General features: G+C 32.9%; 1 pseudogene across 1 annotated transcript; it reads left to right on the top strand.

Moving 5' to 3' along the window:
- Nucleotides 1–14,112: 14,112 nt before the first annotated feature.
- LOC114383640 lies at nt 14,113–20,508 on the top strand (annotated as a pseudogene). The gene is made up of 12 exons (XR_003660558.1): nt 14,113–14,397; nt 15,499–15,647; nt 15,726–16,281; nt 16,488–16,571; nt 17,394–17,854; nt 17,941–18,015; nt 18,097–18,277; nt 18,357–18,455; nt 18,557–18,623; nt 19,073–19,235; nt 19,352–20,152; nt 20,241–20,508. The product of XR_003660558.1 is annotated as a CRC domain-containing protein TSO1-like (transcript).
- Nucleotides 20,509–27,518: the final 7,010 nt, after the last annotated feature.

Consider the following 27,518-nt stretch of genomic DNA (forward strand, 5'->3'; position numbering starts at 1 on the left):
AATTCAAAATCCAACATCATAATTCTTCTCCATACCACCCAAAGTTGAATGGGGTTGTTGAAGCGGCAAACAAGAATCTCGAGAAGATAATCCAAAAGATGGTGGTGACATACAAAAATTGGCACGAGATGGCTTTACATGGATATCGTACCTTATTTTGCACTTCAATAAGTGTAACTCCATTTTCCTTAATATACTAGATGGAAGCAGTCTTGCCCATTGAAGTTGAAATCCCTTCTTTAAGAGTGTTGATGGAAGCAAAGTTAGAAGTGTTAGACAAGTGGCCTCAGATATCTTAAGAAAGGGGGGTTGAATTAAGATATTCCAAACTACTTCCCCAATTAAAAATCTATTTCACTTTTTATTCAAGTTATGAATTCCCTTAATAATGAACTTCTTAAATATTGATTCAAATTAAAACAATTTGAATATGAATATAAAGCAATAATAACCAAAGGAGATTAAGGGAAGAGAAAGTGCAAACTCAGATTTATACTGGTTCGGCCACACCCTTGTGCCTACGTCCAGTTCCCAAGCAACCCGCTTAAGAGTTCCACTATCTTGTAAATTCCTTTTACAAGTTCTAAACACACAAGGACAATCCTTCCTTTGTGTTTAGAATTCCTTTACAACAAGAGACCCACGGTCTCTTAATCCCTTAGAGAATGAGGAGAAGAAGAAGAATGAATTTCTCTAGGAAGAGATAGATTTTACAAATTGAGCACTCAAATAATTCCTTAATGTATTGCAATTGAATTGGCCAAGGAATTCTTAAGAGGATAAAAATGATTTTTCTCTTTGAGAGGATAAACACTTTTGTTCTTAAAAACTCTTAGCAAATTCGTGTTATAAGTCACATATATATAGACCCCAATGGTAGTCATGAATAAAGCCTTTGAAAAGTTGTGACTCTTAGAAATATTTTTCTGAAAATCCTGTCTGGTAATCGATTACAGGAATTGTGTAATCGATTACAGCTTTTAAAATTTGAATTAAAACGTTTATTAACTGCTGGTAATCGATTACCAAAATTGTGTAATCGATTACACAGTCTAAAATTTCAAATTCAAATTTTAGTAGCTGTTATAAAACATATTTGGCCACTGGTAATCGATTGCATCCTCTGGTAATCGATTACCAGAGAGTAAATCCTTTGAAAAACACTTTTTAATTTAAATTACTTGGCCAAACCTTTTGCTAATTCAATTAAGAATTCCCTTCCTAATATACTAGTGATCATCTAGATGCTGCGACTTGTAATCTTGAAGTATTGTCTTGAATTTAATCTTGAAAAGCCCATTTGAATCAATTGCATCATATCATCATGATCATCATCAAAACATCAAAGGCAATTGCATCTACAATCTCCCCCTTTTTGATGATGACAATACAATACATGAAATCAAGATTCAAGCAAGCAACAAACAATTGTATATAGATAAAATGTGCGTTTACTCCCCCTATATTTCGGAATTTATGATCACTTGATTTCTAAGATTGTTTCTACAACCTTTTCTCCCCCTTTGGCAACATCAAAAAGCCAAAGTACTCGGGAATCATCACAGATATAACAAAGGAGCAGAAAGATATAACAATGGAGTATAAGTCATAACCATCCAAACTCATAAACAAGAAATAATCAACCAGAATCCAAATAACTCAAAACGTCAACAACCATATAATGTCAAAGCAGAAAAATCTGAAATCCAAATAACGCAAGATAAATAAATAAAGTACTTATCGTAATAATGTAAACTCTAAGAAACTAAAAAGCCAAAATACACGGCTTATAAAAGACATATAATCAGAAACTAAAGTCTAAGAAGACGGAGGTGGTGGTGGAAGATCGAAACTCTGACGAATGTATCCGACATCCTCTTCAAGCTGTGTGAGGCGAATGTCCATACCGGCAAAGCGTGTATCTAACGAGTCGAAGCGGTCACCAACATAAGAACGAAGACCCCGTAATTCGGAGAGGACTTCATTCATGAGTGCGGAATCTTCGCGTGGAGGAGGAGGTGAAGGAGTACGTTCATCTTGAGGAGGAAGTGCATCCTTCTTCAGCCATTGACCACTCTGATCTTTACAATACCCAAAGGAGGTCACGGCACCAGCACCAATTGCAAAGGAACGCTTGACTTGAACAAAGGGTTCATCATCAAACGGAATTTGAAAATGACGCAAAAATAGAGTAATCAAATGTGGATAAGGAAGAGGTGCATTGGCCCGTAATGCCTTATGCATTCGGTACCGAACCAAATGGGCCCAGTCGATCTGACGACCGGTAAGAAAAACCCACATAAGAATCAAATCCTCCTCAGAGGCTTGTGCTAAATTTGAAGACCGAGGAAGCAAAATCCTAACAATTATATAGTGCATGATGCGATTATCAAATGTTAATGACCCGGCCAGCAATCTACCGGTCATTTCAGCTTGATCATTGCAGACCATGCGACAAGCATCATGACTCGAATAATCAAATTTCCAGTCATCAACAATGGTGCCCTCAAAAGGTGCACCTTGACTGGGTAAATGAGTCAAAGAAAAGAATAGTGACTGATCAATGACCATAGAAATACCATGCACCTCAGAAACAATAATGTCATCCTGAATTTTTAAATTGCAGTAGAAGACCTTTACAAGTTCAGGATAATATGGCAATTTTAATGACATGAAATCAACAAGACCAGAATTTTGAAACACTTGATAGCAGTCAAACGTTTCATCATTAAAGAATTCTATGTCTAGGTACTTAGGGTCTAAGATTATTCTAGAAGAAAACTGAGAAAGGTACCGTAGACGCTGATCATCGGATGAAAACAATGTTGATGATCTTGGAGATGTCAAAGAAGGATGAATAGGTGTTGTGGGTGCTCCAGATGGGCCGTGGCGGCGATGGGCAGCAGTAGCAGCGGTGGAGGATGATCCCTTTCTCTTCTTCGATGGCTCTGCCATTTGATGAAGTTTATGTGGATTTTGATCGGTGGAAGTGAAAGAGGAGTGAAAAAGAGGAAGATTGGGCTTTACGGGACATGATTTGGTGAAGAATTGAGTGAGAATCGAAGATTTGAAGTTTTAGGTATGGAGGAAACGTGGAGGAGGCTTTGGCTGCGCAGCAGCTCTGATTCCGTGAGTATTTATAGAAGAGGACGTATTGTAATCGATTACAGGTATTGGTAATCGATTATAGGACCAATAAGCCTACTGGTAATCGATTACAGGATGTTGTAATCGATTACAGGCTGCCTGTTCATGTGTAATCGATTACACTGGATGGTAATCAATTACCAGAGCCTATCCTAGGCTAGTTTCTTAAGAGAATATCTATGTTTATGCTAAAACATATCCAATATGATTAGTTATCACTACTAATGCACTTAATTCAATCATTCAATTATTACATACACAAGAAATCATAAATTCTTCCATAATAACAAGAATTCAAACAAGATCAAACAAAATAATCTACAAACAATAAATAATAGTAAATCAATCAATCAATCAATCCCTATTTTTCTAAATCTCTTACATCTAAGAGGCCTAATTCTCTTCTAATAGAGAAGAACACTTCCTTGGGGAGAGGTTTTGTGAAAATATCAGCAAGTTGATTCTTAGTATCAACAAACTCTAATACACAATCTCCCTTTAGGACATGATCTCTAAGAAAGTGGTGTCTAATCTCTATATGTTTAGTTCTAGAGTGTTGAACTGGGTTTTTGGATAGATTTATGGCACTAGTATTATCACACTTAATAGGTATGCGATCAAGAATGATGCCATAGTCGGATAATTGTTGCTTCATCCATAAAATCTGTGCACAACAACTACCGGCAGAGATATACTCCGCTTCAGCAGTAGATAAAGCAACACTGTTTTGTTTCTTACTATGCCATGAGACAAGAGCCGATCCAATGAATTGACAAGTTCCACTTGTACTTTTTCTATCAGTTTTAGATCCGGCAAAATCAGAATCAGAATATCCTATTAAGTTACATGTTGAATTCTTAGGATACCATAATCCTAAATTGATTGTTCCTAATAGATATCTCATGATTCTCTTTACTGCACTTAAATGTGATTGTTTGGGATTGGATTGAAACCTAGCACACATACATACACTAAACATAATATCAGGTCTACTAGCAGATAAATAAAGAAGAGATCCGATCATACCTCGATATTGTTTTATGTCTATAGACTGACCAGATTCATCTTTATCTAAGTAACAACTAGTGCTCATCGGTGTAGACATGTGTTTTGCACTATCCATCCCAAATCTTTTGATCAATTCCTTGCAGTACTTGGATTGATTGATGAATATACCTTCTTGAGTTTGCTTGATTTGTAATCCCAGAAAGTACTTTAGTTCTCCCATCATTGACATTTCAAATTCACTTTGCATATCAAGGGAAAACTCCTTGCACAATGAATCATTAGTGGATCTAAAAATTATATCATCAACATATATTTGAACCAACAAAATATCATTATGCTTTCTCTTTATGAACAATGTGGTATCCACTTTACCTCTAGAGAATTCTTTTTCTAGAAGAAAATTGCTTAAGCGTTCATACCACGCCCTAGGGGCTTGTTTCAAACCATAAAGAGCCTTTTGTAATTTATAAACATGGTTTGGTTTATCAGGAATTTCAAAACCAGGGGGTTGTTCAACATATACCTCTTCTTGAATTAAACAATTTAGAAAGGCACTCTTAACATCCATTTGATAAAGTTTAAAATCCATTATGGATGCATATGCCAAAAGCATTCTAATGGCTTCTAATCTTGCAACAGGAGCATATGTTTCTTCATAGTCTATTCCTTCTTCTTGATTATACCATTTTGCTACTAACCTGGCTTTATTTCTAATAATTATACCATGTTCATCTAATTTATTTCTAAAAACCCATTTTGTTCCTATGACAGGATAATTTTCATGTTTTTCTACTAATTTCCACACATTGTTTCTTTCAAATTGGTTTAGTTCTTCTTGCATGGCAATGATCCAATTATCATCTACTATGGCTTCTTTTATATTTTTAGGTTCAATCATAGATACAAAAGCCATATTATTGCATAAATCTTTAAGAGAATGTCTAGTTGTTACCCCTTTTGAGATATCACCAATAATGTTGTCGAGGGGATGATCTCTTGAAGCTTTCCATTCTCTTGGAAGTTCATCATTGGATTTGACTTCTTCTGGAGGATCTTCATTGTTTCCTTTATCATTTCCTTTGGAATCTTGTTCATGAATATTCATATGTTCTAAAGAATCTGCAATGTCATCTAGCATATTCTTTCTTGACAAGATAGCATTAGATTCATCAAAGGTAACATGAATGGATTCCTCGATATTCATAGTTCTTTTATTATATATCCTATATGCTTTGCTTTGTAATGAATATCCAAGAAAAATACCTTCATCAGATTTTGCATCAAATTTTCCTAGATTATCTTTTCCATTATTGAGCACAAAGCATTTGCAACCAAAAACATGTAGATGAGAAATATTAGGTTTTCTACCATTAAATAACTCATATGGGGTTTTCTTTAAAATAGGTCTTATTAAGGCCCTATTCATGATGTAACATGCAGTATTGACCGCTTCAGCCCAAAAATACTTTGGAAGAGAAGTATCATTTAATAAAGTTCTAGCAATTTCTTCCAATGACCTATTTTTCCTCTCAACAACTCCATTTTGTTGAGGGGTTCTAGGTGCAGAAAAATTGTGTTCAATACCATGTTCATCACAGAATAATTCAAAATCTTTGTTTTCAAATTCACCCCCATGATCACTTCTAATGGATGCAATCTTAAGATTTTTCTTGTTTTGTATGACTTTAGCTAGTTTTCTAAATGCTTGGAATGAATCACTTTTATGTGTAATAAATAATGTCCAAGTATATCTAGAGAAATCATCAACTATAACTAGAGCATAGTAATTTCCTCCAAAACTCATGGTTCTAGATGGACCAAATAAATCCATATGCAATAATTGTAAGGGTTGAGTGGTTGAAACAACATTTTTAGGTTTGAATGAGACTTTGTTTGTTTGCCCTTTTGACATGCATCACATAGTTTATCTTTTTCAAATTTCAATTTAGGCAAACCAACTACTAAATCTTTTGAAATTAATTTATTTAAGTGATCCATGTTTATGTGAGCAATTCTTTTATGCCATAACCATGGATCATCATCTTTACTAAGAAAGCAATGATTGTTTTCTTGTTTTATGCTTAAGTCTATCATGTAAACATTATTGACTCTATGTCCTACATGCTTTATATTAATGTCATGCTTATGTTCTATAAGACATTTCTGAGAATCAAATGATACTAGATAGCCTTTGTCGCATAATTGACTAACGCTAAGCAGGCTATGCTTAAGGCCTTCAACAAGTAGAACATTTTCAATGGAGTTTTAAGAATTTGTACCTATTTTACCAACTCCAAGGATTCTACCTTTGTTGTTGTCACCATATGTTACATGCCCGCTTTGCTTTGGAGAGATATGTGTAAAATTTGATGCATCTCCAGTCATATGTTTTGAGCATCCGCTATCTATGTACCACTTCTTCCTCAAAGATACCTACATAATCAAGTTTTTGACTTAGGTACCCAAATTTTATTGGGTCCTTGCATGTTAGTATAGACTGAGGATCCTTTTGGGACCCATATCATTTTAATGTTGCTATAATTTTTCTTGAAGTAGCAAGTTGATATGCCATGTCCTCTTCTTCCACAGTAAAAACAAGTGATATAATTACATTTTTGTGTGGAAGTAGAAAAGTTTTTATGAAACTTTTGCTGTTTTTCAAATTTATACCCTAGTCCATTCTTATTGGAAACATATCTTTGTTTACTTAATATGACATCTAAATTATTTTTACTATAAGAAAATCTATCAAGTGAATTTTTTAATTCTTTAATTTCTTTTTCATATTTTTCACAACAACTACAAGGATCTGATATTTTCTTGTCAGAAATAGTGGAGATATTAACTTTTTCATTTGTTTTAGAAATTGAGACTTCATTTCTAAGATGATCTAATTCTTTGTTTAATTTTGAGATTTCATTTTCTAAATTTGAAATTGTTTTCTTTGAAGATGAAACTAATTTTGCAAGTTTAATTGACTCTTTATGCAGATCAGCAAATGCTTCTTGCAATTCATCAAAAGAAATAGATAGGTTATTTGAAGATGTTACCTCTTCATCACTTTCGTAACTTTTAGCCATAAGGCAGAGATTTATCTCTTCATTTTCTGAATCTTCAGAAGATTCCATATCATTTTCATCCCATGTGATGTATGTTTTCTTCAGTTTCTTTTCACTAAGATTTTTCTTTTCAGATTTCTCCATCTTTTTCTTGAAGATGGGACAATCAACCCTCAGATGTCCAGGTTGATTACATTCAAAGCATTTTAAAGTAGAGGATGAAGTTTCTGTCCTTCTTTTTGATTTAAAATTGGGTCGCCTTTGATTTCCTCTTACTTTAAGAAACTTTTGAATCTTTTTACAAAAAGACTTAGATCATCATCATCATCTGGATCATTTTCCTGATCACTTTCTTCTTGAATTGAGGATGATGCTTTAAGAGCAATTCCTTTCTTTTTCTTGTCATTTTCTTCATGTTGGTGTAATCTCAATAATTCCATCTCGTGTTCCTGCAACTTTCCAAATAGAGTGGCAAGGGACATGTTAGACAAATCTCTTGATTCAAAAATGGCCGTTACTTTAGGTTGCCATTCTCTACTTAAACATCTTAACACCTTGTTTATGAGATCCTCATTTTGAAATTCTTTTCCTAAGGCTGCTAGATGATTTACTATATGTGTAAATCTCTTTTGCATGCTTTGAATATTTTCAATTGCATTCATTCTAAATAATTCATACTCATGAGTTAGTGCATTTATCCTAGATCTTTTAACATTTGTAGTTCCTTCATGTGTTAATCGAAGAGTGTTCCACATTTCCTTAGCACTCTTACAATTTGAAACCCTGAAATATTCATCCATTCCCAGGGCAGATGTTATTATGTTTTTGGCTTTTAAGTTGTATTGTACTCATTTTCTATCCTCTTCTGACCATCTATCTCTAGGTTTTTCTATAGTTATGCTTTCACTAGATGAACTACCATCTATTGAAACTCTTTCTACTGTGGTGGGTATATAAGGCCCTATTTCTATGGCTTCCCAAATATTTAGATCTATTGCCTCAATAAAAATTTGCATTCGGGTTTTCCAGTAGTGGTAACCCTCTCCATTAAAGATTGGAGGTCTATTGATAGAATTCCCTTCTGGAAATAAGGAATTTGCTGAGGCCATCTTTTTCTTGAAGCTTCTAAACTTTATACAAGAATGAAGCTCTGATACCACTTGTTAGACAAGTGGCCTCAGATATCTTAAGAAGGGGGGGTTGAATTAAGATATTCCAAATTACTTCCCCAATTAAAAATCTATTTCACTTTTTATTCAAGTTATAAATTCCCTTAATAATGAACTTCTTAAATATTGATTCAAATTAAAACAATTTGAATATGAATATAAAGCAATAATAACCAAAGGAGATTAAGGGAAGAGAAAGTGCAAACTCAGATTTATACTGGTTCGGCCACACCCTTGTGCCTACGTCCAGTCCCCAAGCAACCCGCTTGAGAGTTCCACTATCTTGTAAATTCCTTTTATAAGTTCTAAATACACAAGGACAATCCTTCCTTTGTGTTTAGAATTCCTTTACAACAAGAGACCCACGGTCTCTTAATCCCTTAGAGAATGAGGAGAAGAAGAAGAATGAATCTCTCTAGGAAGAGATAGATTTTACAAATTGAGCACTCAAATAATTCCTTAATGGATTGCAATTGAATTGGCCAAGGAATTCTTAAGAGGATAAAAATGATTTTGCTCTTTGAGAGGATAAACACTTTTGTTCTTAAAAACTCTTAGCAAATTCGTGTTATAAGTCACATATATATAGACCCCAATGGTAGTCATGAATAAAGCCTTTGAAAAGTTGTGACTCTTAGAAATATTTTTCTGAAAATCCTGTCTGGTAATCGATTACAGGAATTGTGTAATCGATTACAGCTTTTAAAATTTGAATTAAAATGTTTATTAACTGCTGGTAATCGATTACCAAAATTGTGTAATCGATTACACAGTCTAAAATTTCGAATTCAAATTTTAGTAGCTGTTATAAAACATATTTGGCCACTGGTAATCGATTACATCCTCTGGTAATCGATTACCAGAGAGTAAATCCTTTGAAAAACACTTTTTAATTTAAATTACTTGGCCAAACCTTTTGCTAATTCAATTAAGAATTCCCTTCCTAATATACTAGTGATCATCTAGATGTTGTGACTTGTAATCTTGAAGTATTGTCTTGAATTTAATCTTGAAAAGCCCATTTGCATCAATTGCATCATATCATCATGATCATCATCAAAACATCAAAGGCAATTGCATCTACAAGAAGTAAAGTGGGTCCAAAGTTGTTTTGAGCAATTAAATCTCATTGAGGAGAAAAAGTTGAATGCAATTTGCCATGCCCAATTATACCAAAAGAGATTAAAGAAAGCATTTGAGAGGAAGGTACATCCTAAGGAATTTCAAGTGGGAGATTTAGTTCTGAAGAAGATTCTTCCAAAAAAAGACAGGCTTGGTAAATGGACACCAAATTATGAGGGACCCTATGTGGTCAAGAAAACATTCTCAATAGAAGCTTTGATCCTCATAAATATGAAAGGTAAAGAGCTCTCATATCCGGTGAATTTTGATATAGTGAAGAAGTTTTATGCTTGAGAAAAAAGCTCGCTAGATTGAAAACCCAAAAGGGCTATTTAGGCAAAAGTTAGAGCTTAAAAAATTAGGTTGAAAACCCGAGAGGGCGATCTAGGAAAAGTTGGAGTAACCTGCCAAGTTGAAAGGAGCATCTTGAGAAGGAAGACGTGGAAAAAGAAATTAGGGCAAATGTGTGTTAAAAATCATTTTTCTCTTAAGTCTATTGTCGACCAATCAAAGTTACTAACATGTGTACTAGCATTAATATTCGGAAAGCGTCACTTCATCAACAAAATCATCCACTTATGTTGTCATTCTCTAAATCTATTGTACATATTATTATTTTTTCTTTTCTTTGTTGTATTATCCTTATAACTATTTCACCTTATCTTGAATAAAATCATTTCCCCTTTATTAGTTTTCATTTTTATAAGAATATGCTGAAAGGAAATACATGTCAAACATTTAAACAAAAAGCATTACAAATACTTTGATAAACTTGGGAACATCATGGTATGCTCAGTGAGTTCTCAAAGCGCATCCAGAAAGGTGATGTTGCATTTACTCACAAAAGCTTGCAGCAACATACTGTTAACCCCATGTCTCACTTAAGACAAAAGCGCTAAGTTAATGTTCTACTAGTCCATGAATCTTGGGAAGTGTGACACTACCATAGGGGATAAGGATCATAAATCTTTTTAAGAAACTGGAAACAAAAGAGACAAGTTTGTTCTAATTGGATTTTAATGTCTCTTGCCATTTCACAACCTCAAATTAGTTTGTCATGTTCTCATGTCATCATGCATCATATCATTGCATTGCATTTAGTCACCTATAAATTTTCTTGGGCTATGGGAGGGTTTTCTAACATATAGCGTGAAGTTATCAAGCCCAGTTCTTGCCTACAAACCTTACTTTTTGTTTAAGCCAATACCTATCTGGCACATTTTACTTTTATGTTTTAAGCCTAGAAACAACACCAACATCCAACGCTTAAGTTGGGAAACAACACTAACATTGAAGGCTCAACACATCATCGGTACTTGCATTCACAAGTCGGATACCTCACCGACAATCAACATCACAACCCAGATACATTCCCCAAACAACATCAACGCTTTCTATGCATCTTGCAAGTTTTAGTTTGTTTCTAAAATAGTAAAGAAGACTTATAATATAGTTTGCTTCATTTCATGTATCTGTACAAAAAAGTTTTTTTCTTTCTCTTTTGGTTTCAAATAAAATATTTATTTCAATTTGTGCAATGATTTGAAATTATCAACTGAGTAGCAGTTCTACCTTTGATATTACTTATTATTAACGTTTATAGAATATTCATTTACTATCATAAACCCTTGTGCACAAAAATTGATTTTGATTTCGTCTTAATTTAACTCATGCAATGGTTTACAATTACCTTTAATTTAGCTTAAATCATGAAAGTTTTTGGAATAGCTATTTGCTATCTAAAACTTTTGGCAAAGCCATGTTCATTTGACAAGAAATATGTTTTCTTTTTGGGGTAAAATAAATGTATATAAAATTATATAATTTTACTCAAATTATTAAAGGTATCATTTTTTTTAATGGGTGTCATAGGATGCTAAGACCTTGATTTCGAAGATCATTTTGAAAAGAATTTTTCAATTTTTTCTCTGAAAATAAAATATTAATGACAAGTTCATTTATTTTATTTTATGTCGTGACCCTAGTTGTGACAATGAAATAAAATGAATTATTATTATTGTTGTAGTAAAATATTTAAGATTTGACTAAAATAAAGTAATAAACACTAAATATATTTTTGTTTCAAAATTAATTCTTGGAAATAAGAAACTAATAGTATTTAATATTTATGAGTAAAAAATAATTATTGGTAAAAAATAAAATAAATTATAATCTTTTATTATATGAAAATTTAAATAAAATTAGTTTATAATTTATAAATTAATGAATAAAAAATAGTAGAATAAATTGCATTGATGCCTCTATAAGTTGTCTTGAAATTGCATATAAGTTCCCTGCTTTTTTTAATGTTTAAGTCAACCTTCTTTATCAGTTTTTGATAATAGGTCAATGATCTGATATATTGAACTAACGGGAAACAAAAATAGAAGAAGAATGATTTATCTTGTTGTGGCTGACAATGACGATTGCAATCCCTCTAGCCAAAACAAAATTTGCCAAACAGATTCTGAATAGAAAAAACAAAAAAAATCGAGAGAAGAAACAATTTATAATAGGATTGCTTCTCTTTAAATAGAAGGAAAAACGTTTATTTCTCAATTTGAAATAAGTTAAGATGTTATATTTCTTGAATAAAACAAAATCTTAAATTAAAGATAAAATCAAAATCAATCTACGGGATCTATCTTTAAATTACTACAAATCAAAATCTCAAATCTCAAATAAAAATATAATTAAATTGATTCTTATATATAATTTAACAATTATTATATGACTTTTTTTTTTATTAAGATTGAATTTAAATTTCGGTATATTAATTTTTTATATCTTTATTGTTGCAATTACAATATTAATAAAAAATATATTTAAGAATAAAGATAAGATTCAAATTATTTTCTTAAAATATAATTGAGGTGACTAAAACTATTAAATGTGTGACTAAAAGTTTTATCGTTAAAAATTAAACGTTAAAAATTTAGTAATAACATATAATGTTCTTAAATTAAAAATTATTATTTATTTAATTATAAACCGAAAATATGAAATATAAAAATATGACATTTTATATATAATCTTTATTTATTTAATCTTTATAATTTAAAATTACCTGTCTTCATATGATATTATAAGATTAAAAAATATATAAGGTTATATTTTTTCATATTGTGTGAGTAAATTTTTTTATTTTACAATTATGCATTAAAAATGTAGTTATAAAATTTTTCTTAAATATAAATTGAAAATGTAAAATATAAAAATATTCATTTAATTATAAATTGAAAATGTAAAATATAAAAATATACTGTTTTCTATAAATAATTTTGGTAACAAAAAAGACATCTACAATTATTAATTTATCCTTATAAAGAACGAAAAAGTTAAAATTATTGAAAAAGTATATAAAATTATCCTTTTATCCTTAAAAATAGTGGGAAATTTTAAATTATATATTTATCCTCACTTCTACTTTAAAATATATAAATATATATATATATATATATATATATATATATATATATAATTTATTTAAAAAGTATTTAAATTCAAATTGCAACTAAAGATATAAAAAATAATAGATAAAAAGATAAGTTACATTAAATTATTTAATTGTGCAAGAGGACATATTAGATATATATTAAAGGTGTATTTGAATTTTAAAGATAAAATCAAAATTTATATATTCAAAATTGGTTTTTGATCTTCGGTTACACTTGATTAATCTGTTAGTTAATAAATTATTTAATTGTGCAAGAAGACATATTAGATATATATTAAAGGTGTATTTGAATTTTAAAGATAAAATCAAAATTTATATATTCAAATTTGGTTTTTTATCTTTCGTTACACTTGGTTAATCTGTTAGTTAATATAACAATAAGTCATTGGTTAAGTAATACTAGACTCTGAAAAGATTTAATTAGATAAGGTCTTAGATTATTCAAGTATTATAAACAAAAACATGTATTTGAAAAGAAAAATTTCATTAAAAATATTAGTCAATTCATGAAAGAATAACATTAGATTAGAGAGAATATAAATGAGATAGGCCTGAAAAAGAAAAATAAATAAATAAATAATAATCATCTTTATATGCATATATATTGTTAAAATTCACATTTTAAACAATAATTGTTAAAATTTAAATAAACTATGATTTAATTTAAATTTATATATATTGATAATAACATACTCTTAATAACAGAATTTAAATTTGAAAAAAATACGTAAAATCTTTAAGAAATCAATCTCATTCTAATTGTGTTAAAATCAATGTGTGCCTGGGTAATTAGTAAGAGAGAATATAAAATGTTTTGTTAGATATAATAAAGCTATAGAATTGATATAGTGACTTAAAGTTCTGTTACATTAAAAGAGTATGATAAGAGAATCTAATAGAAAAAAACTTCAAACACACGAAAATCAAAATCATCCGTAGAGTATGATATTCCTTCCTAATAAGGGAGAATCTGATCATTCACTGATGATAAGTAAAAAAAACCAACCAATATCATTAAAACAGGAAGAATAAAAAAAACAACCGATGATCATTAAAACAGAAAATAAACAAGATGTTGACTTTCTGAGAAATGTATAAAACAAACCAATGCTCACGTGGTAAAACAACTAACCCGAACAATCAAATAAATGCCCGACCCGATCCGAAAATCGAAGGAAGTGAGCTCCCGCTCGCATTTTAAAATCTTTCCATTGTTCCGAACGAGTTGCATTATTAATTGATCAGTGAGAGAGAGAGTGATGCGGTAGTGTAGGGTTACAAAACCCGTTTGTAGTTTTAGAAGAAGAAGAAATTTGTTTTGTTGATGATGGATTCTCCAGGACCTTCCAAGAACAACAATGGCAGTTCCTCTTCTGCTTCCACTCTCAACAACAACAACAACGATGCTGCTTCATCGGAATCCCCTCAAGTACAAGTAACGTTTAATATTCACACTTTTTTTTTTAATTTCTTAATGTTGTTTTGCTAAGATAACTTTAATCAGGGCCACTGGAAGCCTTTGGAATTTTGGCTATTTTGTATGTTTGTTTGTTAATTGCACAGTTCTTGGTTTTGTGGTGGGGCTAATTCGAAGATGGTTTAGGGGTTTGAGTGAATTTCGACGAGGGATTGCTTCGTGTTTGGGATTATTGTGAGTTCTTTTGTTCAGGGTTGTCTCGGACACATGCACAAGTAATCCATTATTTAGACTCCCATTTTGAAGGTTCCAACACTTTTAAAAAATCTGAAAAAAAATAAAATTTATTAACTTCACTTTTGGTGAACTTTTTGAAATATAAGAGTTTTGTGTATTTTTTTTATGGCTGAATTTATAAATTCATGAAATTTTTTGTCCATGAATTATTTATGAAATACGTTTTCATTGTTTAGGGTCCCTTTTTTAATCTTTGCTCCGGCCCCCAAAAATGTCTGAGTTGGCCCTGCTTTTGTTGCTAAATGTGATGGGACTTTGTTTGATTTTGTCTTTTTTGTTCTTTTCCATTTCTTGTTTGCTGAATCATGGTTGTTTGGAATTTTCTGAATGAACGAATTGAATTTATTGAACGCTTGAATTTTCCCATGAAGCTTGTTTGGGATGGTGTTTGTTCTAGACTTACTCGTTTACGAGGCTGGTGATCTTACTGTGCTTGACTTTGATTTGACTTACAAATCTTTTTATTTTTGCTGGTTACAGTGACTAAATTCAATGGCATTGACTGGCTGTTTCCTAAATTGTTTTGGCAATGGTGTTCTACCCTCTAAAGTTATAAAGCCGCATGTCTTATTAATGGGTAAAGTGAATTGTGAAAAGAAATAAAAGACTGTAAACTATATAAGTATGAATAGACCTTGTAGTATTTTTGCAAGTATGCTGTATGCATTGTGATGCTGCACGTTGATTAATGGTCTTGACCCTGATTTTTGGACCGTCTTTTATGTGCAGAGATGTTTAGAGCATTAGCTAGCTTACTGTATTTTCAGACTGTGTCTTTTATGAATAATAAATGAATTTCACGTTTCAACTTTTTAATTTCAGGAATCCCCCTTTCTTAGATTTGTAAAGACTTTATCTCCAATACCCACCAAGGCTTCTCATACGACACAAGGTTGTCTAAGGCTCAGTTCTCCACCCCTTGTATTCAAGTCTCCTCGAATTAGTCACCGTGAAACGCAGCTCACAGAAAGGTTTGTGACTTCAATTGTGTGTCTGTCTGGTTATTGACAATGCTCTCGCTGTTTGCTCACAAAATTTTTCCATACCAGGCCCCAAGGCACTCGGTCACTCGGTGGAGTAATTCTTCAAAGTGTAAATGAAGGCAACATGCTTGGTGAAGCTCCTGGAGATTCCAGGACATCAAATTCTCAGCAGTCACTGCCAGAGAGGTTTATAAATGACACTCAGCAGGTTTTTGACTCCAAGAATGATGAAAATACTCAGTACTACAGTTCTCCATCATGCATTGATAAATATTTGGTGGATCCTGGGGATATTGATCAAATGTATTCAGCTGGTCAGGATGTGGAACAACAATCTACAGATCCAGCTGAAGCATCACTAAGTGACCAAATTCACCCAAAGAATAATATATTAAATTTTGACAGGCAAGACGGTCCTGGTGATAAAGTAGAAGAATCTTTGCCTTTGTCAGAAGGTTTTAACAAGTTTCATCAAGAAAATGCAGCATATGGTGAAGAACCTGAAGAGATGGAAGTGGAGAATAATGATGTTCAATGGTCTTCTCAAGAGCCCGCAAAGTTAGAGTCCATTTTAGCTGCAGATGTTTTTGAGAAACGATACAGTCATGATACACTTCCTCAGGTAAACATAGTTTCTTGCTGTCTATGTGTATAATTTTAATGTAGGGCAGTCAGTATTTAAAGTTATGATCACATCGCTTGATCAGTGTGACCTAGATGTTTCTCATTCCTTATTTGAATCTATAAACATTTAAGCTTCAGCTTGTCGAAAATTATCGATGGGATCATAAAAATTGTACACCTCAGTGGATGCCTGATCCTCTGCAGGGTGTTAAAGGATGTGAAGATTACAATGAGATGGTGCCAACCTCACATGTAACTGCAGAGAATATCTTGCAAGATGGTTCTAAGGTAATCAAACTTGTTTTCCATTTCTTTGTAGTCCTTTGGAGGCAGTTTGACATTTATTTGAATTTTGTTGTGCTTTCATTCCTTTGCAAGTTTGTCATTGTCTATGTCTGTGTTTCCTATACTTCTGAGCTGAATAGATTCTTTTGAGGTCAATGATTATAGACTTTAATATGCTTTTTTTTCTTCTTTTTTATTATTATTTGGTACCTATTATCACTGTCTATGTCTATGTGTTTCATTGACTTTTACGGTGAATAGATTCTTTCAAGATCAATTATTACAGACTTTAATATGCTTCTATTTTTCATTGTTATTTGGCACCCATTAAACACCAATTAAGATTTACAAGAAGAGAACATTGCATGCATTGTGGCAGATGGGTAACTGTAATTGGGCATCTCTAGTTAAAAAACTTCCTCCACTTTCCTGCTTATCACATGGAGCTTTCAAAATTTTGTGGACAGAAGTAATTGCATTTTCTCAGTCAGACAAGATTTTTAAAAATTGAGTTGTGATTAGATATCACATCATAAGTCTCACGGTTTAAGGCATTTTTGTATAAGGAAAATTTCGTTTGTGTCTTTCCCCATGGAAAGTATTTTAAACCAAGACTTGTCAGCAATAATTTGCTTGCTAAAGGGTTTCATCCTGTAGGATGAAACTGGTGTGTTTCTAGTGGCATATCTGCTTGGCAAATGACTAATCTATCAGACAATTTTTGTAAGATGTGATCACACTGTCAGGAATTTGCATTTTTTTTTAGTCTAAAAAGATTTCCTTTGTGTAATATAATAATAATAATAATCAATATGATCACTGTAGGCTACTCTAAAGTACCATGGCATTCGTAGACGTTGCCTACAATTTGGGGAAGCTGCCTCAAATGCTCTTGGAAGTAATGTGAAACTAAATGCAACTTCAAACAAAATAATAATGGTCAAGCCGTCTGAACTTGTCACTTCCTTGTGTCCTCAGCGAGGTAGTGGAAACTTCCCTTTGACAGGTCCCAAGCCAACAGGTATTGGGTTGCATATAAATCGCATCATGAATGCTATTCCAACTGGTCAGGCTGCAACTATGGGTGTGAGATTATCAGATGGTTCACAGGGGATGAAATCCACATCTTCAATAAGGTTACAAAGAATAGAGAATGTAAAGAGATCCATACTTTCGTCTAATGTTGATGGGCGATCATTAGTTAATACAAGAACTGAGAGCCATGAAATTGATGATACAGGAAATTCTGAGGACTTCAACATACCTTCTAGCCCCTGCCAGAAAAAGTCAGTTCTTTTGATCTTTCTTATAATTCATGATTCCTACTCTTTATATGCTTAGTTGCATCACCAATCATTGCATTGCTCTTCAGGAAGAAAATATCAGAGACTGCTGATGACGATGGCTGTAAACATTGCAACTGTAAGAAGAGTAGATGTTTAAAACTGTAAGTGGATTTTTATATGTTTTGGTATCTCACTACATATGATATACACGGTATCTGTCTTTTGATTTGAGCACTTTACAGTTACTGTCATTGTTTTGCTGCTGGTACGTACTGTACCGACCCTTGTGCTTGCCAAGGCTGCTTAAACAGACCAGAATATGCAGAGACAGTTGTCGAGACTAAACAACTAATTGAATCCCGTGATCCATCTGCATTTGATCCCAAGATTGTACTGCCTACCACTGATATTTCTTCACATATGGTATAAGATTCCCGTATTGTATTTTTGTTCCTTTTTTCTGTTTCAGAAATGAATGGATAGTTTTATGTTCCTTCTGCAGGATGATGAAAATCTGACGACACCGTCATCGGCAAGGCACAAAAGAGGTTGCAATTGCAAAAGGTCAATGTGTCTGAAAAAATATTGTGAATGTTATCAGGTTGTGTATATTATGTCCATTTCTATATGCTCTAAACATTTTACAAGTTTAATCTCCTGTGTCTCCTAATAGTACTTTTTTCTTTCCAATGTTTCAAAAAGGCTAATGTTGGATGCTCTAGTGGATGTCGATGTGAGGGATGCAAGAATGTCTATGGCAAGAAAGAAGGTAAGAATTTATATTATGAATAGCTATGGTAAATTCTTAATGCACCAACTGAATAATTTAAATTATCTGATGTGTAGAAATGATGTGAAATGAATGTTGGGAGGTTTTGATGATACTTATTACTCATCCTTGCAAGGGAAAATGTTGAGGCCATGGTTTTCAGTGATGTATTTGGAATTGAATTAAGAACCTCAACCCAAATCCCTCTTTCTGCTAAGCCCATGTAGCTTATTATTGAGTATGTTTGGTCATGATGCCCATATAAATGTCACTTCTTTGATTTATGGTGCCTGTAATTATCTGTGGTCCCTTTGGAGGTGGGGGGTTTATTGTGAAGGAAGTCCTTAAATCTCACTAACTGGTTACTTGAAGCACTAAGTATAAATGTGAATTATCAAGATATGCAACTACGAATGTTTGTTAATGTAATACACATTTTTTAAATTCAGATTATGTTGCATTTGAACATACTTCGAGCAAAGAAAGGGAGAGCAGTATTGTTGAAGAAGGATCAGACTACACTTTTCACAAGAAACTGGAAAGGGTGGCTAGCAAGACTGTTTATGGTCTACACTGCCTCTCACCTATAACGCCATCATTGCAATGCTCTGAGTAAGATTGCTTTCACTTTAATCCTCCAACATTTGATATAAAAGAAATTATTGTCCTGAATATTTTTGACATCTCTGCTTTTGTGCTTTGATTGACCCTTTTTTCCATTTGTCCAGGCAAGGCAAGGAGGCTGCTAAATCCATAATTATTTCTGGAAACTATCTACCATCCCCTGAATCTGATGTCAATATGTTTGCATCTTGTGCAAACTACACTAAATCTTCTGAAAATTTGCACAGCAGTCAAGCACTTCTGGGCACAAATGAGATGTTGGGAAGTACCCCCTATGATTCACAAATTGAATGCAGCCATGCTGCCTTACTTCAGCTTACTCCTCCTCTGTCTAATCCTGAGCTGTGTGGCACTTCATCATTCTCATCTATAGCAAATGAGTGGAGAAATATTTCTCAATCCCAACCCACCCACGGATGTATTAGCCAGTTACCCAGTGGCTCTCTTTGTTGGCGTAGTTCTCCACTTACCCCAAGCAATAGAGTAGGTGAAGCACAATATTTTCAGTGTTCTGAATCAGATAGCAGGCTCTTTGACATTCTAGAAAATGAAACCCCTGATGTACTGAAGGAAGCTTCAACTCCTATGACGTCTGTCAAAATAAATTCCCCAACCCAAAAACGAGTTTCTCCACCTCAGAGTCGTCATTTTGAGATTGGATCAAGCTCCTCTGGAGGTTTGAGAAGTGACAGGAAATTTATATTTGAATCTGTACCTTCTTTCCCTTCATTGTCTCCTTGTGTTAATTCGAAAAGCAATGGTGATGATGATGAGGAGGATATCTCATGACAGTCAAGGGCAAGTGACAATTCGAAGCTAATGAATGATTCCCCTTAATGTGAGAGTATTATACAAGCAGAAGATTGTGTAAATCTGGTGCAGACATCTTGTCTGTATAGGTATAGGTATGTTGACAGAATTCTGTTATTTTGTTTAAGATGTCTTCTTAGAATATTACCATTTTAGTTACACTTTCTTCATTGTGGCAAACAGGTTGCCGGGGCGACTTATTAATTATTATGGGAACAATCAATGCAAAATTGAAGTTATGGCTGCATCTTCCTCCAATGTCTATTCCTTTACATTCTTAAGCAATTTGAAATTTTAGTTTAGTAGTTTTTTCTTGGAACAGATTCTTAGTCTTGTTTTTTTCTACCCTCTCTATGGTATGAATGCTATTGGACACCCTTAAATTGATACTATTGCTGCTAATTCTTAGTCTCATCCTTCAAGGTAAGCTTGCCTCGTTAATTAAATAAAACACCACTCATTGAGTATAAATTTGATAATATTCCTTTACATTCTTAAGCAATTTGAAATTTTAGTTTAGTAGTTTTTTCTTGGAACAGATTCTTAGTCTTGTTTTTTTCTACCCTCTCTACGGGTATGAATGCTTTTGCACACCCTTAAATTGATACTATTGCTGCTAATTCTTAGTCTCATCCATCAAGGTAAGCTTGCCTCGTTAATTAGGTTAAATAAATAAAACACCACTCATTGAGTATAAAATTGATACTATTGCTGTTAATCTTATAGTAAGTTGGGCTCCACTTCGCCTTAGCCGTTTAGTTGCTGCATAAGGTGTAGTATTTGAAAAAAAAGAAGGTGCAGTATTTGCAAATTGTGGTATTCGAGGAATTAACTTCCATTTTTGACAAATAAATAAATAAAATAATGAATTTATACTTTTTTGCGTCTTTTAGAAGTTCCTTGTTTGGTTAGAAATGGGCATAATTTTATCTAATTTTAGTGTTTGGGAAAAATTTAGCTTCCTAGTTTATGTATAAGTGGAATTGGATTCAAGGGGATAAAAAGAATAAAATATTTTAAATTAGTTTTTCTCTAGTTCTTTTGTCTTTTATTTTCTTCCCCCGCTTCAATTCTTCTAATAGATTTAAAATATTAAATTATTCTTAACTTACTAGTTGGTAAACCGTGTATGGGTCGCATTCGTTGGTGATTTATATTTATAATTATTTCTCTTAAAAAAATAAGATAGCATATTCAATAACATGAATGATGATGTAACAAAAAAGAAAAAAGATAGCATGAATGATTTAAATCATAACTAACCAAATTTATCAGTCCAAACATATATTTAGTAACTTCTTAGAACGTTACATTAAAGAAATAAAATTAATCTAGAGGTGGGACTATTTCCTACCAAAGGCTTGTACCAGGAATTTTTGTAATAGTATATCTCATTCTCTTCCGTCATCATTTGTATTATTTCTTTGTTTGGATCTTCATCTTTTCAATCTTTATTATTTGGGTTTGTTGTAGATGATTGTTGTGTTTGGAGAATGGTGAGGGATTATGCTATGGTCTGGAGTATTTTTGCTTGTGAGACAATAAGGTCAGCAATCACATTATGCAATGATAAAACAGTAAAGGTGGTAGAGGTTCGTGTGGGGAGAAAGCAAATAGGAGAACCTGATATTTGACACCAAGATTAGTCCAATTATTGAAAGAATGAATTGGGTTAACTACCAATGGAATGGTTGACAACGTGGCTGAAGTCTAGAAGAAAATATATAAAATTTTAGCCATTTTTTCATACTAAATAAATACTACCGTAAGCGTTCACAAATTTTATTTTTCTTATTTACACGTGTGCAAATGCAGATTATATCAATAAGTAATTCCATGTGAATAATTAATTAGTTAAAAGATCCAATTTTGATCTTTTATTTTATTTTTAAATTAGTTCAATTGGGTTCTATTTTTTCTTTTATTTGCTTTGAAAATTTCAAAAAATGAGATCCAATTTGATTTTGATTTATAATGAGACCAAATTCAACCATTTTTAAAAAAAAGGATATAATTGAAACTTTTTGAAACTAAAAGAATCTAATTGAACAATTTTTTAAAACTATAGGTTCTAATTAAACCTTTTAATAATAAAAGGACTAAATTAAACTTAAAAATTAAATTAAAGGACCAAATAATAATTAAACCTTAAATATATGTAACATACTATTACTTTTCTTTATTTAGCTAATACAATTACTTTCCTTTTCCTAGACGTTATTATTGAATTTTGACATTTATTTCTTATAACAAAGTAAATGTCGTGCTTGAACGTTAACAACACACGCACCAATCAGCAAATGAATCTGAATGTATTTCTAATAGCAAAAATGTGAGAGCAAAAGGAGTTCATTTCATGCCTTTGTAATTTAATTAATAATATTGATCCATATTTAAATAATACATAAATACATACTTTAGCAATGTGGCTGTCACAATTTGCTATGTAATATATACTTTTTGTTTACTTCAAATAGATTCGTTTTTTAGTCATACTCATTGGTATGGTATTACAAATGTTTTTTTTTTCTTTATTTTAAAAAAGTAATCTATGTGATTCAAGTGCATAGAAGTGAGAAAAAAGTTAACGATAATGGAATACTATAACTATTTGAATGCTTTCAATCCTCACAATCACTCGTCTTAGTTTATCATTTATTTAATTGGATTTCTTATCATAGGCAAGCTGAACTACGGGTGTACACAGTGTGATTTTTAGCGTAAAGTTAGTCTCAACCAAACAAATAAATTATATGTGGTGCGGTTTAATTCAGTTTAGATTATTTATGAAATTCAAGCCAAGCTAAATCAAACTAATATTTGGTAATTTGGTTTGATTTGATTTGTACAGTTTGGAAATTCTGTTAGTGAGTATTGAAAAAATGCTTAAAAATTTGTTATTAAATAAAGAAAACTTAATTAATAACTAGGTCAACTGTTAACCATATAAATGGAGTAATGAACTACAAAAGTTTCCACAATTAAACTTAAAGTAAAATAATAATTATTTTCAAGTTGAATAATAATTAATAATAATCCTTCAACTTAAATAGTAAATTGTTCAACTTAAAAGTAAAAACATTACATAAATATTCATGTTACTTGCTTCCAATCATGGAAACTTAGAAAAGTAGATATTTAACAATAAAACACTAATTACAACAATAGTCTAAAACCATAGATCTCCAACAACACAATAATATATCCTCAAGAACAGCAACATAACACAAAATCATCAATTGCCAAGAGTTGCATCCTATGTAAAATAAAGCATTATCAATTGCAGTAGAATACAATTACTTCCATTAAAAAAACATAATTTATAAATTATATATCATACCATATCAATTGAATTAACTTCAAGTGTAGCTACTAATCATACTCAATACCATAATTTTCTTAAGCTATTGTTGGGATCGAATCAATTTCTAAAAATCAATATGAATGAAAAATTAGACAACAATTATTAAACAGTTGTACTAGCTAAAAATACAATTAAAGTAATACCTTGCTCAAGTTTTTCAATGTCATCAATGAGTTCTTCAAATTTTTTTGACCATAGGAAGGATTGGCACCAATTTTGTGTACAAAATATGCTTCAACTGTCTTTGGTGAAAGAGAACTCCCATAGCAATTAAGCATTCTACCTCTAGTGCTGAAAGTAGACTTTGAAGCAACAATTGACACAAGCATATGTTAGAGTTTTATGGTCTTAGTTCCTTTGTCCCACATCGTTAGGTTTGTAAAAACTTGTGTCTCATTAGTGTTATATATAGAGACACCTTGTAAGCTTTAAAATGTGCAAGTAATAAAAAGTTCTCTTAGTGTAGTCGTGGACGTAGGAACATACATTGTATGCTGAACCACATTAAAACTTTGTGTCTTCTCTCTTTTCTCCTTATTCCTTTCTTTTCTTCTTATTCCTCTATACTAACAACTGGTATCAAGAGCTTTTGTTTACTCCACGGGATTTCCTTAATTTAGAGGAATTAGTGGGAGTCTTCTCAGTTTAGAGGAGGCAGTGGGAACAATGGCATTAGAACAGGGGAAGATGAAGATCGAGAAGTTCGACGGCAGAGATTTCAGCTTTTGGAAGATGCAGATAGAGGATTATCTATATCAGAAGAAGTTGTATCAACCCTTATCAGGGGTTAAGCCAGACGACATGAAGCAAGAAGAATGGAACTTGCTAGATCGACAAGCTCTTGGTGTGATCAGATTTACATTAGCCAAGAACGTTGCATTCAACATCATAAACGAGAAGACTATTGCAAGCTTAATGAAGGCGTTATCAGATATGTACGAGAAGCCGTCGATAGCCAACAAAGTATACTTGATGCGTCGGTTGTTCAACCTTAAGATGGGAGAAGGTATCTCTATAACTAATCATATTAATGAATTTAATACTATTCTTGCCCAGTTGAAGTCGGTGCAGATCAAATTTGAGGATGAGGTGAAGGCATTGATTCTATTGTCATCACTATCGGATAGTTGGGTTGCAACTGTTACTGCAGTTAGTAGTTCTACAAGAGAGAACACATTAAAGCTTAGTGACATTCGTGACTTGATCTTAAGTGAAGATGTTCGCAAGAGAGATTTAGGAGAATCTTCTAGTCATGTTTCCAATTTAGCATTGAATACTGAAGGCAGAGGAAAGACTACCCAGAAGGGTCAGAATGGTCGAGCTAGATCAAAGTCAAAAGGGAAAGGTCAGACAAAATTTCAAAGTGGCTTTATCTGCTGGAATTGTGACAAGAGAGGTCATTTTACCAATCAGTGCAAGGCACCAAAGAAGAACAAGACTCATAAAAACAAGAAGCGCAATGATGATGAATCCGCAAATGCAACAACTGATGAATTTGATGATGCATTAATTTGCAGCTTGGATAGTCCTGTAAGATTTATTGTCTAACTATATTTCTAGAAGATTTGGAAAAGTTTACCTTGTAGATGGAAAATCTCTTGACATTGTCGGAAGAGGTGATATTGACATCAAGACTTCCAGTGGATCCCTATGGACATTGCATAATGTCAGACATATTCTTGCCTTAAAGAGAAATCTAATATCTATAGGGCAGTTGGATGATGGGGGGCATTACACCGCTTTTGGAGATGGAGCTTGGAAGGTAACAAAAGGCAATCTCGTTGTGGCTCATGGAAAGAAGCAATGATCTCTTTACATAATTGCAGATGAGGATATGATAACAATTACTGAGGTTGTCAATAATTCAACCCTGTGGCATCAAAGACTTGGACACATGAGTGAAAAAGGAATGAAGCTTATGGCGACAAAGGGTAAGCTATCAAACCTGAAGCATGTTGATGTTGGTGTTTATGAACACTGTATCTTTGGAAAACAGAAAAAGGTTAGCTTCTCAAGGGCAGGGAAGAATCCTAAAGTTGAAAAGCTAGAATTGGTGCACACAGATATTTGGGGGCCAGCCCCAGTGAAATCTGTTGGAAACTCATGCTATTATGTCACCTTTATCGATGACTCTACCAGAAAGGTATGGATTTATTTTTTTAAAAATAAATCTAATGTGTTTTCTATGTTTAAAAGGTGGAAAACAGAAGTAAAAAATCAAACAGGTCTAAAGATTAAAAGTTTGAAATCTGACAATGGCGGGGAGTATGATAGTCAGGAGTTTAAAGACTTCTATTCAGAACATGAGATCAGAATGATTAAGACAATACTAGGAACACCTGAGCAAAGCGGTGTTGCAGAAAGAATGAATAGAACCTTGAACGAGAGAGCGAGGTGTATGCGGATCCAATCTGGCTTGCCCAAAGCATTCTGGCAGAAGCAATAAACACAACAACATACCTCATCAATAGAGGACCATCAGTTCCTTTGAATTATCAGCTGCCTGAAGAAGTATGATCTGGAAAGCAGGTAAAACTTTCACATTTGAGAATTTTTTGTTGTTTCATATATATTGACAAACTCTAATAGTAGAGATAAATTGGATCCGAAGGCGAGGAAGTGTTATTTTATGGGTTATGGATTTGACATGTATGACTATAGGATTTGGGATGAGCAAAACAAGAAAGTTATCAGAAGCAGGAATGTCACTTTTAATGAGAACTTATTTTATAAGGACAAATTTTCTACAGAATCTACATGTGCAAGTAAACTGTCAGAAATTTCTGAGAAAGCAACACTTTAAGAAATTTCAGAAAATGATGTAGCCAATAGAAACCAGAGTACATGCATAGAGATTGAGTTAGAACCAGAACCATCAACTCCTCCAAGAAAATCTAGCAGAATTTCAGTACCACCAGATAGGTATTCCCCTTCATTGCATCATTTGTTGTTAATTGATGTTGGTGAGCCAGAATGTTTCAGTGAGGCTACGAAGGGGAATGATTCTATTGAGTGGGAGCTAGCAATGAAAGATGAGATGACATCCCTTCAGAAGAATAAGACGTGGTCTTTAATTAAATTGTCAGAAGGAAAGAAAGTGTTACAGAATAAGTGGGTTTATAGGCTAAAGGGAGAATATGATGGTAGAAGAAAATACAAGGCGAGACTTATGGTGAAAGGGTTTCAGCAGAAACAAGGAATTGATTTCAAAGAGATCTTCTCTCCAGTTGTAAAGATGACTATCATCAGAGTTAGTCTAAATATTGTAGCTGTAGAGAATCTTCACTTAGAGCAGTTACACGTTAAAACTACTTTCTTACATGGGGATTTAGAGGAAGACATCTATATGACCCAACCAGAAGGTTTTGAAGTGCCAGGTAAGGAGAATCTTGTGTGCAAGCTTCATAAAAGTTTATATGGCTTGAAACAAGCACCGAGGCAGTGGTACAAGAAGTTTAATGAGTTTATGAGCAACTCAGGATTCAACAGATGTGACATGGACCATTGTTGCTACGTTGTTGCAACCTACCCTTCGGCGGGAGGGCGACACGTGACTCGCGGGATGCGTATTCCACGAAAGGGATACGCGCGGAGTCGCCACCAACGTTTATTTGAGGAAAACGTCAGAAAAACCAGAAAAGACGCGATCTACGAACTTTTAAGTGAAAGGCTCGGGAGTTGTATTTATGCACGGGGAAGGTATTAGCACCCCACACGACCGTCACAAGGGACGGCAGCCTTTAATCGAATGTGCAAACATGACTTTGATTTTTACGTTCCCCTTTTATGTCCTTATATCCTTTATACCCTTTTTACATTTTTTCTCTTTTTGTGGTCGACAAGGGTATTTCCCTTTGCTCCTACGTATTCCTCAATTGGGATGAGGAAATTAGACCTACGTAATTCTTTCTTATGCGTGAATCAAGTGATTCTTTTTTACTTGAAAGGTGATCATTTTAAGGAGCTGGACCTTAAAAATGATCCATTTACTTGGTAAGAAACTGAAATGATAAACTTTCAAAATCCTATTTTTGTGGACGAGCTTGACTAGGCGAGTTGATTTTAGCCTTAGTTTCACTTTAGTTATTAGTCAATTT

This window comes from Glycine soja, chromosome 14 (genome assembly GCF_004193775.1).
Source record: "Glycine soja cultivar W05 chromosome 14, ASM419377v2, whole genome shotgun sequence".
Classification (NCBI taxonomy): Eukaryota; Viridiplantae; Streptophyta; class Magnoliopsida; order Fabales; family Fabaceae; genus Glycine; species Glycine soja.